The sequence below is a fragment of the Zophobas morio genome, unplaced genomic scaffold (genome assembly GCF_036711695.1).
Source record: "Zophobas morio isolate AGI-343-1 ecotype UQ-CSIRO unplaced genomic scaffold, CSIRO_AGI_Zmor_V1 ptg000002l, whole genome shotgun sequence".
NCBI lineage: Eukaryota > Metazoa > Arthropoda > Insecta > Coleoptera > Tenebrionidae > Zophobas > Zophobas morio.
The window spans coordinates 6,208,690-6,224,107 of NW_026972107.1; the positions used below are offsets into that span (position 1 = coordinate 6,208,690).

At 34.9% G+C, this 15,418-nt stretch overlaps 1 protein-coding gene across 1 annotated transcript in view; it reads left to right on the forward strand.

Annotated features, from left to right (window-relative positions):
* The window catches only part of Rg (rugose), a 255,743-nt gene that overhangs the window by 1,304 nt on the left and 239,021 nt on the right, over nucleotides 1–15,418 (forward strand). The gene's annotated exons all lie outside the window — the stretch shown is intronic.

Genomic DNA, 15,418 nt, shown 5'->3' on the forward strand with positions numbered 1-15,418 from the left:
TTTATTTTGATTCGAGAATATGTGAAAGTTTATTATGTAACCGACAACTTCCTGTTGCTAATAATTAATTAAAGACGGTTGCTTTTAAAAAGTGACACTTGTCTGTGACTATTGGTTTTATTGTGTCAATGAACCCACATTTTTATAAATACTCGCATACTTTTTTTTTTTTACAGGTATTAAGTTCTAGAGTACTCAGTTCATTTTATTAAAGTAACAATATTTTGTTTGGCTTGTAAATCACAATTGTATTTCAAATGCGATTTTAATGTTCTGGAACACGTTATTGTGCGATTTGCCTAAAAAGCCCTTATTAATTATTAAAAGGGCTACTTCATTTAATTGTGTTATTGCAAATTGAAAAGGGCTGTAAGCTGTTGATCACAGAATTTATAATTAATCCGACAGCGGTGTTTTGCGATGGAATTAATGTCGTATTGCCGTTTTTAGAGCCATGATGTTAAGTCAGTTATCATCTTTTGAAGAACTTTCTCATTTTGGTGATTGTTTAATTAAATCAGTTAACGTAGATGGAGTGAGCATTTCGAAGAAACGGGGGCAATGTTTATCAAAATGTGTTTCATGAGTGAGTCGTTCTAGAGGGGCTCGAGTCTGTGGCTTATCAGCGTTATTGATAAGTCGATAAGCAGTTTTGTTAACGCAATTTTGATTATCATTCGACGAACCAAAACAAAACAGGTGTTCTAGTAAAAGTTAGTGATTCTATTTAAAAAAAATGTAAATATAATTTTGTGACTGTTTTTCTCACTTATTATTATTTTTACGCACTATGGAGTTTATAAATTATCGAAATTTTAATGTTTTCATTGAAGCGATGATTTTTTTGTTGAATTCTAATTCTTTTTTAATTACGCCAAAAATGTAAGGCTTGGGAGGTTACCAAGGTTCAGAGACTGAACAGAAAAAGTTCCTTTATTTATGCTTGAATAAATATAGATAAGATCTACACTATAACATTAGCAATAAACAGTTTACACGATTTCAAAATACCTTGGTCATAAGATAAGATGGTTTTGTTGAATTCTACGAACTGTGTTACCTGTAAAATGTGACTTAATAACACAAACCGAATTTTTGCGATGTGTTTTTAGTGCATTTTTACGTAGCGTGTATAAATCTGATTTTGATAGGATGAGTTTTTTAAATATTATTCGATTAATTCTGCAGATATTTTTCAGAAAAAAACATGTCGCCTGTTTTTAATGCCTTCTCTGCATGAAAATAAGTAGTTTTAGCGTTTTTTTTGATATTCTCTGAGTGATGATTTGGTAATTAAGATTATGTATTTAATTTTTTGGATATGATAATAAAGAAAGTCATTCTACGTACTTTCAGTGTCTGATTGCGAAACCTTTGTATCTATCCAATATTAGCTAAAATTATGTGCTGCATCAATTTCGTTCCGGAACTGAATTTCAGAGAGCAATTTTCAGCCGAAACTTTCTAATGAAGTTATATCGGAATATCGCACAACATGAGATTGAAGTGTATATTATTGATTTGGGTTGGTGTATGAAAATATGATGAAATTCCCCGCAAACCCATCGCCAAATGACCCGTAATTACCACTGAAGTCAATAATATATGAATAATTACTGCAGTTAAATTTTGTGTTGTTGCTGTAATTTATTGGTAGCCGCTATCGATTGTGAACAATTTAAATATTCAAAAATGACGATAAACATTAGATCGGCAACGATATTAAAAAAAGTCTTTTTAAAGAGTGCCAAGTTTCGTATAATGGTAGCTAGTTTGATAATATTGGTTCGTGTTCGTGGAATATACTTGTTGATTTTTTCGTGTAAGGTGAGTACGTTTGCGTGTTTTTAATCGATCGCTTTAAAATTTACAGGTGAAATTGTCACTCCTCATTAGTTACGCAGGTATTAGTAACCGACAGTTCCATGGAAAGTTACACCTTTTAATATCGTGGTAATTAGTTATGTAATATTATTGTGAATAATGTAATTACTTTTTTTCGTAATCAAAATATTATTTTCACCATAAACATTACATTAAACGATGTACACAGTTTTATCTTTTCCAGATAACGGATCTTACGTTCTACGAAATTCTTTTTCCAGTAGTAGAATTAATATTAACTTTTTCATTATCATTTGTTCTATACCTGTTGCTTTTTTCAAAATTAGTTTCTAACGAGTCTCATTTTTATTATCTTTGTGTATATTGTGCGTTATAAAAGTTCGAGTTAAAAGATAAGACGTTGCTATAAAGTCGTAAAAATTATTACTACCTGTGATATCCTCGTTTCTGTGCGCATTAAAAACGGTGTTGAAAGCAATTATTGTACATTTTTTTAAACAAACGCTGGGCAAACAATTCATCAAGACATTAAGTAATTTAAAGTGACAGAGGTACGACCTTTTTGGGTAAAAATATTAAATAAACGAGAAACTCATATCAGGATTTGAAATTGAAACAAATTAAAAAGCAACGTTCGTTTGTGTGTTTGAATGGCAAGGTTTATTTGAAAATATCTCGTACATTGTTATCGTCGGTGCTAGGTATAGAAAAAGAGAATGAAATTGGAGCTACATTGGTTTTTTAAATGAATTTGTGACAAATACGAAATTGTTTTCAATGTTTCTGTTTTGTTTTTAATTTGTAACCCGTGGGCGACACTTTAACGTGGGTTTTTGTAATCTGTTAGGATTTGTCGTTGAATTAACTGAGCTCGGGATAAAATTTCTACAGCGTCGAAAGAGTTAACTAGTTTTAAATGAGGCAACGAAAATATTTATATTAATATCACGTCGTCAAACTACCCCGGTTGAATTATGCGTGGTTACTCGAGGTGCGGCAAAAATGATTAAATTTGTGAACGTAATTATCTCTAAGTTTGAAATGAAAATGGACTTCGAGAACGTGCGATAAAACTGTCGTATTTCCGCTAACACATACATATTTTAAAAGTAAAATACGATTAAAATTTTAAATTTGCGTTTACGGCTGATTTTCTTTCGCCAGAGTTCGGCGTATTGGTTCTCGTTGTTTACCGCACCGTTTTAAATTGAATTTTCCCGTGAAATCTTGCACGATTCCAGCGGCAACAAACTGAAACAGTGTTCATTCACATAATCTTCGTGAAGCTCGAACATTAAAACTTCCACAGTCATTTTATGACCGCTTGAAAGTTTAACCACCCTCTTTAATCTAATCAAAAGAAGCCAAAAAAGCCCGTTTCAACCATTCATAAGACGTAAAGTTCGTACAAACACCACCGTTCCTTCTTTTTATTTCCGCGGCCGGATAAATTACGAGATAATGAAGGCATTAACGTTAATTACATCGCTAGAACAGGTGCATATTTATTGGGCGAATTAGTAAAGCTTTAAAATAAGCCCGGTAGGGGTTAAACCCCACGGTTTGGATTTATGGATCTGTATTAGCTTCCAATATGTTGGAATTGAATAAGGGAGGTGACAGGGTAGAACCCTGAATTAATTCTACGGTGTTTTGTAGCATGTTCAAACAAAGCACGTTCTATTACGTACGTAGATAAAATGGAAATGGGTGGCGCTACATGGACGACCCCACAAAATTTACCTTTCTCGTTTAGTTCAGTCTAAGAGGATCGCGGTGGTGAAGTAAAAAATTTAATGAACGGCTTTTTTGGCGCTCTGAGAGGATTGCAGTGGAGTGGAAATACAGACCGATGCAGATGTTTACGGAAAAACTTAATCTTCTTGTGTTTTCGGACCGAGATGTAATGTTTTCGCTTGTACCATGTTTTATGCCATTGTTGAATTTTCAGTTGACTGGAGAATCAATTCTATCGAATTTAAAACAATAGGTACGTAATAGTGGAACGTCACCTGACAAAAACGAGCTCGCTTTTGACGGATCAACATCGATTAGGATTTTTCTCGAAAGAAAGAGAAATTTGCTTAGTAGCGTTTCATAGGGGAGAGAAGTAATGATTTAACTACGAAAATATCACAGAGCAGTAAATAGAGCACGTATTATCGATGATTTTTCATGATTGTCGAGCAGGCAATCTTCTTGAACTGTTCCAGTACTCAATAATAAAACCAGGATTAGATTATAATTACATAACTGTTGACCTTCGAGAATGTGACTAGGTAATAGGTGTCGTAACGAAAATTCCCGACAGCAAAACTTGTTCACTGCAAATAATTCTAAACTAACTAGAATTTCTAAAAAAGCAACGCTTACCTCAAAACGTTTTGTTTTGCATTATTGTAATAAATATTTATAATAAAAGTATTTTGTTTCAATTTTTGTTTAAATTAAGTATAATGAGTGTGTGTGTAATATTTGACGAGTAATATCTAGCCAACAGTTATCGTAAAAGCTGCGCTAGTTTGCTGTTTCCTGCAAATTTTCCCCCGCATTTCTGCGCTCTCGACTCGGTGAGCCAAGTGTCTGCCACCGGAAGTATAGAACGACCTAATTTCCAGACGAACTCTCGAAAACTTGACAAAAATAAGAAGAAACCGATTTCGATATAAAAGTGGCCTTATTGAGTGACAAAGAGCCTCTCCATTTCTCAAGCAAAACCCCCATCCATAATGAGATTAATCTGAGGAAAGTGACTCAAAATCTAATTATCACGATGACTGGTTCCTTTGCCAAGAGGCTCCTCCAAGTCCATCGATCCCTGTGTACGCCCTCATTGCAAAAATAACACCGCAACTTCGCCCTGAACTTCCGCCGAGCCCAAATTTTTTTACCTCCCACTTTCGTGCACCGACACCACTAAGACTAATCCCCAATAACCACGATTAAAGCTCCCCCAACCCCATTATGTAAATAATCGCAGAGAGCGCCCCTGCCTACGCAACAAAACGCGACATGTTGTGACAAAATCATCATGTCTTCCGACAAAATCAATGCCGTTTGAATATTGACGCTATGAAAACTGGGCGAATTTCCCTCCACATTCAAAGCAAATTATCGCGACTCCTCCCCAACCAAATCGAATTACACCATCCCGGAATGTTTTCGCGTTTTTCCACCGCCCCGACCTTGACTACATTACCAACTTTTAATCCGTTTAAACGCCGCATCTTTTCACTCGTGACATCCGCCGTCATATTTCAAAAGCCAGAACTCTCGTGGCAATAAATCTCGACCGTGATTGGGGCCCCAAATTAAAATATAAAAAGCGAAGACGGCGGTAAACACTGAAGAAAGAGTAAAAGCGACTGAACATTATTTAACGTTGTTAATTGTCCAGGGGCGGAATCAAGTCACCCGGGTGATAATTAAAATTGAGAAGACCCTCATAAATTAAAAAATCCGGCACAAATCTCCTCTTTGCGTCAGCAAAATTGGTTCGTGTTTTCGGTAGCCGGTCCTTTTTTGTCACATGGTCTACGTTTAATAAAAACAGCACTTATTGTCAATAATTAAGAATGTGTTTTTTCACATTCACACAAATGGATGTGTTCAATATTTTCACAATAAAGAAATTAATCATCGAAACAAAATGTGTTTTATTTAACCATTTACTCGTTTAGTATTAAATAAACATAACTTTGATTGTTGAAACCGAAATGTGGCCCATGCAGGGACAGAGAGAGGTAAAAGGCGAGTCTGCGCAATATAGTGGACCAGAAGCTCCACTACATCCGCCCGAAGTATACTAACTTCAATTGAGATACATCTGTTAAAACTTTTATGACTTAAGCGGCTTAAGCTAAACCACCCTTGTAAGTCAAACTGGCTATTGTAAGCTTTGTGGACCCGAACCGCAAGATTATCATTGTCCATTGTTGGCATAATGTAGCTGTGAACTGAGTTAAGTAATACAATAGCCAGTTTGACTTATAAGGGTGGTTTGGCTTAAGCCGCTTAAGTCATAAAAGTTTTAACAGGTGCATCTCAAATGAATTTACAGTAAGCTAGAACTCGAGTGTGCGGAAAACAGACTGAGCCAGAAGTCGCAATTAATATTTTCCTGCCAAAAAGTGATCCAGAAGCCCCACTCAAAACCTGTTTTGAAACAACTTATGCATGAAAATGCCATCGCCGTGCTGTTTTTAGTAAGTACTTCGTTTTGAAGTGGCTAAATTTAATGGATATTAAAACGTGTCCACTGTACCTGTTAATTGTATTTAACGTCAAGAGCAATAAACAAAATCATAATTTTCGTCCTTTTAAAAAGCTTTTAGTTAATTACGTTCCACTTTTGTTTTTGAAAAATGTATCCAGTCGCTATTTAATTTGTGAAAACTGACGTGATGCGGTAAATTTGAGGTCGAGTATCTTCACGTAAGGCTCGGTTCAATTCACTTAAAACCGCTCAATCATGAGATAATTTTTTCGAGTACAAACCCGTGTAAGCAGCGCACTTAACTCCCCCATAACACGGATTTGTCGGTCTGGAACCCCGTGTAAATGACGCAATATAAAAATAAACTCCTCCTTTTTAATTTTATTGTCTCGTTTTTTCCGCCCGGAAATCGGCTCACTAATTCCTCAACTTTTTTAACCCCCAGCCGCGACGAAGCCCTCAAAAGCCGAATTTTGTTTGTCGTCCCGTTCGGAAAGGGGTCGCTATAAGTCGCTTAATTGGGGTCGAGGACGCGCCGCCTCCCTCACAGAGGCATAGTTTTTCGCTTTGATCGTCGTCCCCGTCGGTATGTTGTAGATTTGAACGTCGTAAATTGGCCATGTTTAGCAATAAATACCTCGAGCAAAACAGGATGAAGAGGATTCCGCAGCCAGGAGAGGTGTGGCCTTACCAATCGATTCCACCGTAAACATTTCTGGAGCAGCCGAGAAACAAAGCCGTCTGATCCGGTCGCCGCTCTCGAACCTCATCTAAATTTCATTCCGAGTTGATTATTTATTTATAACGAGGGCTTCTTTTAAAGCCGTTAATAAGCGCGAGTTGTTTAATTGAGTTATTAGCGGAGCGGGCGGTTCGGATTTAAAAAAAAAACGAGGGGAAAATGTCGCTGGGGAAACACATGAGCGTTCACGGGTCAACGGTTACAAGCCTTTCAGAACTATTAAATTGTGAATTTCCGACCATTTGAGTCGGGAGTTGAGCAAAAGGAAAATAAGGATTGGAGCGTTAATTGTTGGAAGGATAAACGACGGGTGCAACTCAGGGGATCATTTCTTTAGTGCAGTTAGCAGTTAATTGTGGAGAGAGTAATTGAGTGGGGCGGATGCGTTAAGGTGCATAAATTTAGGAGATAAAGAGATTTGTTTGCGTTCTAGGAGAATGGACGTAAATGCAAAAAGGAAATTGGTCAGCAGTCGCGGGTTTAACGAGCGACCAGCAGGAATTATTTGATTTTAAGATCGGAGTTATAGAAGTTGGATTTTTTTTATTAAAATGTAAAGTTATTGAAGAGACACTGTTTCGATTTGTCTGTCATTTGCCTACTGTTGTTTATTGGAAAGATAATCTCCGAAACTATCATATCGATTTTTGCGAAATTCTATGCGTTAAAGAATATTCTGTAGACCACGAAAGTTTAAAATTTTGCGGCGTAAGTGCTATGTAAAATATGAAAAATAATATGCTTTTGCATTTGTGATTTCATAATTCACCCCCAATATTTTACAATTTAACTCATAAACTAAAACATATTGTTCTGAAACTTTGCGCAGTTTCAAGTTCCCACGAAAATGCCATATCACTACTTGGAATTTATCTGTTCATCCATTCCAGAAACTTGATGACATTATCTCAAAATTTTGCCAAGTAAATCACGAGACTTAATCGTGAGGTGATGTCATCAAATTGTGGGTGAGGATGATTAGACAAATCTTGGTTATCGTTTTGCCGCTCACACGATAGTCCTAATGTACCTACAAAAATTGATAACGATCGGTCCAGTAGTTTCGGAAATTATCTGTGTAATAATAGTATATTAAAGAACGAGTTTCATAAGGCAAATATTGAGGCACGAATCCAAGTTTATAGAACGAGCGGCGAAGCCGCGAGTTATATAAAGGATGAGTGCCTCAATGGCCTTATGAACGAGTTATTTATACTATTTTTTCTACCGCACACGTTTTTTCCCAAAATTTAATTGAAATTTGCATTTTTTTTAATCTGGGGACTTTTGTCGTGGTTGGTGATGGGTCGGTCTGACACTAACCACGAAATATTTGAGGTTCGAATTTTCACAACAACAATTGTAATTCGAACCAATTCGAGTTTTTGTAATTTAAAATTGGTTAAAATGTCTTGCGAAGAAGTTACGCGTCCGGAAACATGGGAAATTTTAAGTTTAGATTTGCCACTGACATTCACCTGACATTTCTCGTCATTGCTACCAATCTTACCGATCTAAATTACACCAGATCTATTAAAGAACGCCTTTCCGCTATTAACGAACTGCTGTGACGTCATTTGCGTGCGTTAATAGCTCTATTAGAAAACCAAAAAACGTGGGCGGTAGAAAAAAATATTTTATCATACGCTAGAGGTAACGGAACGTTCAGAAAACATGAAAGCAGCTGTAAAAAAATAAAATTAGTAAAAGCAAATTTTGTAATCTGTCTAAGAAGTGTTACTTGTTTTATGGATTGTGTGCCGGGGTGAGGGAAGTACTGTCTAAAAAAAATTTTAGAACAATTTTTCTAACTGCGATAGAACCCCCAATATATCCGCTCGAAGTGGGCTAGAACTTGAGTCTGTTTAATATAGTGAGTAAAAGATCCACTGCATTCGTTCGAAGTGAGCTAGAACCCAAGTCTTTGCAATATAGTGCCAGAAGCCCCACTATATCCTCTCAAAGTGAGCTAAAAGCCGAGTCTGCGCAAAAGAAACTGCCAGAAGTCGCACGTGCTCACGAATTCATATTTTCCTACCAAAGAGTTATCTAGAAGCCCCACTATACAGTTCAGAAAATGACGCACCAACTCTACGACACTTCTTCAGGACCGTTTATGGAGCACAGAAAAAATAATTTACGTTACATTAAACATTTTTTTGTCCAAATGTAGAAGTTTAATTTTTATTTTCGAAATTTCACCATATTGTAATTCACTACTTTGTGTTCAGTAGCTCAAATCGATTGAATTTTCATTATTCAAAATAAATGTTCACGTTTTTAAATGTATTTAAAGCGATATTTTGTCTTTGTAAGTGAATGTCAAATTGACGTTAAGAATTTTTTAATAAATAATAAATAAATTAAATTTTTTCTCGAACTCAGACTTGTGGATTTAATCATGTATTGTTCAGTTGGTGCGGCATTTTTTGAACACGCTGTATAACTATTCGGATGTAGTGGGTAAAATTTTACAGAAGAAGGCAGATGAGACGATAACTCGTAACATTGGACTTATAGCCAATTTAAAAGATGTTTTATATCCGAAGTTTTGCACATAACTTTTAAAATGGTAAATTTTTGTATGGAAATATGGATTTTGCAATTAGGCTCCGCCCCTAGGTCTGCCAACGGTGGAGCATAATCTTTGGCTTTAATTTTTTCTTGATATACACATAGTATTTTTTGAATAAGACGATACTCAAAAACATGTCCTGTAAATTCTTCTAGAGAAATAATAAGGATTTGGAATTAAATTTCGCTTCTTTAGCTCTCGACGATTAAAAAAATCATCGGAATTGAGACAGGGCGGGTGGGCGGGGCTTATATTTTGCCTTTTTTTTCTTAATATACATAGCCATCTTTTCACAACATGAAACTTAAATTTGCAAAGTGTTTAATCACTCAAGAAACTTAAAACATAGTTGAAATGGTACATTTTTACAAGTAAATATGGATTTTGCAATTTTGGGGCGGAGCCTAATTAATTTACTTGTACAAATTTTCCATTTTAAACATGTTTTAAGTTTTATGTTGTGTAAAGAAGTCTACACATATTAAAACAAAAAGGCAAATGTAAGCCCGCCCACCCGCCCTATCTAAATTGTAATGATTTTTTTATTGGCCGTGAACCAATGGGCGGACCTTAACTGCAAAATACTTATTTCTTATATTAAGAAAAAAAGACAAATATTAACCCCGCCCACCCACCCCATCACAATTCTTTAAAAGACCTTTAAAATGGCACATTTTGCCTTTTTTTTTCTTAAAAGGTAGACTTATTTCGGCAACAAGAAACTTAAAACATGTCTAAAATAGAGTTTATAAATGACAAATTTTCTTGTAAATTATAAACTCTAAAATAAAAATATTGCAATTTTTACAAATTTCCAAAAATTCGAATTTCACGCGGAATATTTTGAAAATATTTGTCCGTGACCATAAACACGCTATATTTTCGCAATAAGTACGTTTAGATCTACATCCTTGAATTTTTTGAGAATTTTTAGACAACTTTTTGAACAACTCCAGCCATTTTTCCAGAATCGCCCATTGAATTATCAGTTTTTAGAATTTTTGAAAATTTTGATTTTAAAACAAAATATTTCGAAAATATTGCTCCGTGATCATAAACACATTGTACTTTTCCATTCAACACATCGAGATCTATATTAATAATAGAATTTTCTGTGATTTTTAAACAACTTTTTTAAGAACTCAATTTCTCACTCCACTTTTGCGAATTATCTAAAGACAAATTATTTGTGGTTACCATTTTTCCGGAATCGCCGATATAAAAAAAAATGGATTTGTAAAAATGCTATTGGGTCTGCCGCTTTAAATTTCTCCTACTATAAGTTACATTTCTACCAAAAAAACACGATGTACTTATTAAAAATAAACATTATGTATGCAGACAACAAACACATTTTTCAAAAAAGTTTGCACGCCATAAATAACTGGGTTACAAAACTGTTTCAGATTGGACGTGTCGGTCATATAAAGCCTGTCGTAATTAAGATAAATCATTTCACTAATTTTGTTCAAATCACCGGAAAAATGTTACACTGCCCTATCGATTTTGACGTCATTTTTACACGTAATACCTAACAATGCAACGAAAAATCAAAAAAAATTTAAATTTGTAAGTTGAAGATTGAGATCCTATTTTTCAGTACAAAACAGTTATTTGTATAAAATTATTCATTCATAGTTATCGAAAATTGTTCCCAGATGAGACATTTCTGGCATTTTGGTATTAATTTATTATTGTTTATAGTAACGCTGTCTGAAATCTCGATAAAGGGACTAAATAAATCGTCACGAAACATTAATCGGACACAATTTGGTTTCATTTTAGATGGCAGATAATTTCCTCGTATCATAAAATAATTTATTCCTATATTGTTGAGTATATTGTTACGTTGATCGATGAATAAAATCGGCGTGGGTAAAACTCAACAATTTATTTCTTAATAACTCGAATTACACGACACAGCGATTATGTCCAAAATAATTCCGACGCAACTTGACTGTTATCTCATGGACTCGATTGACTGAATTCAGCTCTCGTTGTTGCTCCCGACGATCGTTCCCATTTAAACAGCACGCGATCCTCGAAACGCCTACGTCACCGCTTCTAGACTTCTCTGGAACACCCATTCACGACTTCCCCTTCCAGGCTCTTCTCCGGCCGCCGTCGCCGACAATGAGTCATCGGCCACGTAGATACGAGAACCCATAAGCGTCGTATCGAGGCGGCGTATCGGTTTATTTCGTAACAATATAAAATCAATCTTGTTTTAATAACAGTACAGATTTTATTGAATGGTATTATGCTCATGGAACAGACGATCTTCCAAAATTAATAAGCAATCAATTTATTGAATTAAACTTACATTAAAGTCAATAAAAAATTCATAACTGCATTGATTTGGATTCTATTTTAGTTGTTGTATAACTTGTAATTTAACCTGTTTCAATATTCTGTGCTAAAATGATAAATAATAAACTGAGTTGTCGCAGATTTTGTTTTAATTTAAAAAATAATAATAGCAGTTTGTCTATTGAATTAAAGTGTCTGGTGTATTAGAAAATCTTGTTTGCTCTACATTTTTCAAGAAAAAAGAAAACTGGACGTTATTATATTTTTTCAAAATTTTTCACTATACGATTCCCAAAATTGGATTTAGGCTTACTTAAACTACAATACGAGCAGTTTAATTATGTGACTTTTGTCATCGACAGAACTTCCCCAGCTCCAAAAAATTTCGCTTCTTTGAAAAATTATAAAAAAAATTTTGTTTTCTGATAACCTTTATGTAAAAATCCAAGGAGGTGCCGTTCGCAGACATACGGACAATATGAAATATATTATTACGAAATAAACCCGTACGCCACCCCGGTACGACGCCTATGAGCCGAGAGCTTTCTAGTATGCACGGCAATGATGGGTGACTCATCGTCGATGCGCCGGCCGAGCGGCGTTCGCTAAAGAAAAGGCTGGAAGCGGAAGTCGCGATGGGTATTCCAGAAAGACCTCGATCATGGAAAAATCCAGTCAAGTTGCGCAAGAATTATTTTATACATGATCGCTCTGTAATTAGTCATGCAAATTCGAGTTACTAAGAAATAAATTGTTGAGTTTAACCACGTCGATTTTATGCACCGATCATCCTAACAATATTCAAAACAAATAACTAACGGAAAAGAGTGTATTATTGTCAGTGTACATGCTTAACTTCGATTAAAATTATTAATTAAACCACAGTGGAGTAAAATGTTTTGAATATAATTATTACTATTCTTATTTGATCGTAATTGTCACATTTTCTTGAAAATGAGGATCTCAATTTGTTCAATAAAAAATTGCTCGCAGGCTGTAAGTATAATCTGATAAATCCAGCTCTTTAGAAATTTATGAAACTTGATTTATTGAATTAAACTTACTTTAAACTCAATACAAAATTCATAACTGCATTGATTTTTAATCTATTTTAGTTATTGTATAATGTGTAGTTTAATTTGTGTCAATTATTCTCTGCTAAAATGATAAACAATAAAAAACTGAGTTTGCGCAGATTTTATTTCAATTTGACAGAAAAATAGCAGTGATGTGATTTTGTCATTAGGAAATAAAAGCTGTAGCATTGAAGTATTTTTGACGGATTAGTTGAGATGAAACACCCTATATATTTTACGAGATCTTAATCTTTTGACAATATGAAATAGTAAGACATTTTTAATTCGTAAAAATGGACTCAAACAATTTCGAAATGAATGTAATATCCCGGATTGCTGGATTTATGGTTTTCGGGATTTATTTATTTGTTTACGAATGGTGTAAAATTTCGCATTGGATGTTTCAGGTTGTCGAGTTTCGTCAAGGCCTCCGAACGCGATACAAAACACTTGCTCCCCCAGGGCGGAATTCCTCTACACCGAAGTATAAAAAGTGTGGCAAATTTGGACGTGACACATGTCGATAATACTAAGAAACCATTTAGACGAAGTTCGAATCGATATTTCTCGTCGACGCTGTGTCCACCCACATTATAGACGTGCAGGGATTACAGAGCGAGCGCAGCGAGCGTTATCGTAAAATCGCTTTCGAGCGGTCCGCGCTCCCCAACTTTTTAATAATAATTCTCGCATTTCCCCTCATTAGCGGAATTAAGCGTTGTTATTGTATTACTTCCGGCATATTCATGCTCAAGTTGCAAATTGCCTTTCATAACGTAACACAGTGGGTGCGGGCGGATATTAAAACTCATGCAGAAAGAGAAAAAAACGGTCGGAAATTGGCGCCGACCTGCCTACCACCTTTTAAATTTTGTAAACAAAGACAGCTTTTTCTCATCCCGCCTCCCTCGTCACGTAATTTAAAAATATGACGTTTAGGGTGCGAACCGCTTTTCGAACGCGGTTGCGGTTCGAGCATAACCTGAAAGTTTTTATTGTCTGCCAGAGGGGTGGGTGTCGGGGATGGATAAATAAAAAATTTATCTGCACGTCTCATACTTTGTTGGGGTATAAAAGCAACGATAAAATCGAGATTTCTTCCCAGGGATCAACTTCGATCCGACGCCGCTATTTTTTCTTTAAGATGGATTAATGATGCTTGTTTGGAGAGGTACTCGCCGTAATTTTTGTATATACCGGGGAGTTATCGAAAATCGATACGGTTTCTATTCTTGTTATTGTGTTGGGAGAGTTGATCAAACATTTGCTCATTTCTGTTAGGTTGAGGAATACGTGGGATGTTATCGGGCATAGGCGGCGAATATTCAACGTTGGTCGGGGCAGGGGATAAAAAGGCAGCCGTGGCGTGATGTTGTTTTATGAAATTATGGTGTGCGCGTAGCGCACGTCCACCATAGATTTGTATCATGTATTCGATCATTTGTTTTGTGTTTGTTCGTAGTAATTGCTGTCGTAAAGAACAGCATAATGCTGATTTGTTATACATAGATCGAGTGATGTAAAGCAAGACTGTTTGATTGTTTTTGATTTGGTTTTAACACACATCCAAACTCGAAACAAGATTCCTTTAATGTCGGACAAAGCAATTTTTACGAGGTATAAAAGTTTGCACTTGGATCAATCAGACGTTGAGAGCCTATGCAATATTAAAGTTTACACTAGACGCCTCAACTTCCAAGTTTAACCTTTTATTATTTTATGAAACACGCCCGGATTAATTGTGTAATCTATCTTTGTTAATGTCGTCACTGTAACTTTTAGAATACTGTGTGCAAGTTTTGGCGTAAATTACTTTTAAGTTTAATGAAATGTTTTTTTTAAGTATTAAATTTCTCTTGTTTTTTCCTAAGGATGTAATCAGTAATTTGAATATAAATAATATATTTTTGTATTTCATGTTATCCGTCATTTTCATTTCCTGACGTAAATACTGGTCTTCCATTTCCGCCTGTCTGTCTGTTGGAGATTTTATTAGATATCGTATCTTCAAAGCTACGTTCATGACATTGTCTGATAATTTTGCAAAGTATTTCCTGTTTAAATTTTATGTACATGTTTTTTACGTTTTTACGTTTTTACGACATCTACATATTCGGAAAAAAAACAAGAAAACTTCAAAATTTGTTTTAGAAAATATAAAACCGATACAAAATCTCCTTGTTTACAATTTTTCAAAATTTCAGCTTTAATAATAAATTTCTTTTTTGTTGAAAAATTGAAAAATTAAAAATCGAGAAACTGAAAAACTTTCAGCTTTTGATTTTTCAATTAGGTATTCGAGTTTTCAAATTTTCGTTTCTTCAGTTTTTTGGTTTTTCAAATTTTGGATGTATGTACTACTCATTTTTCGATTTTTCGGCGTTTCAATTTTTCAGTTTTGTCTGTCATCAATTTTTCGATTGTCAATTTTTCGATTTTAAAATGTTTCAATTAGGGATTTTTCCACTTCTAAATTTTTGTATTTTTCAATTTTTAAATAATTTTTTATTTAGTTTTTCATTTCTTCAGTTTTCTGATTTGCAGTTTATCGTTTTCAAAATTTTTCAATAATGAAAATGAATAACCGTTGGAGTTATCGAAGAAATGAAAACGGATGACTTCCGCGGTCCCAAATCTACAAGAAAATGTATTTA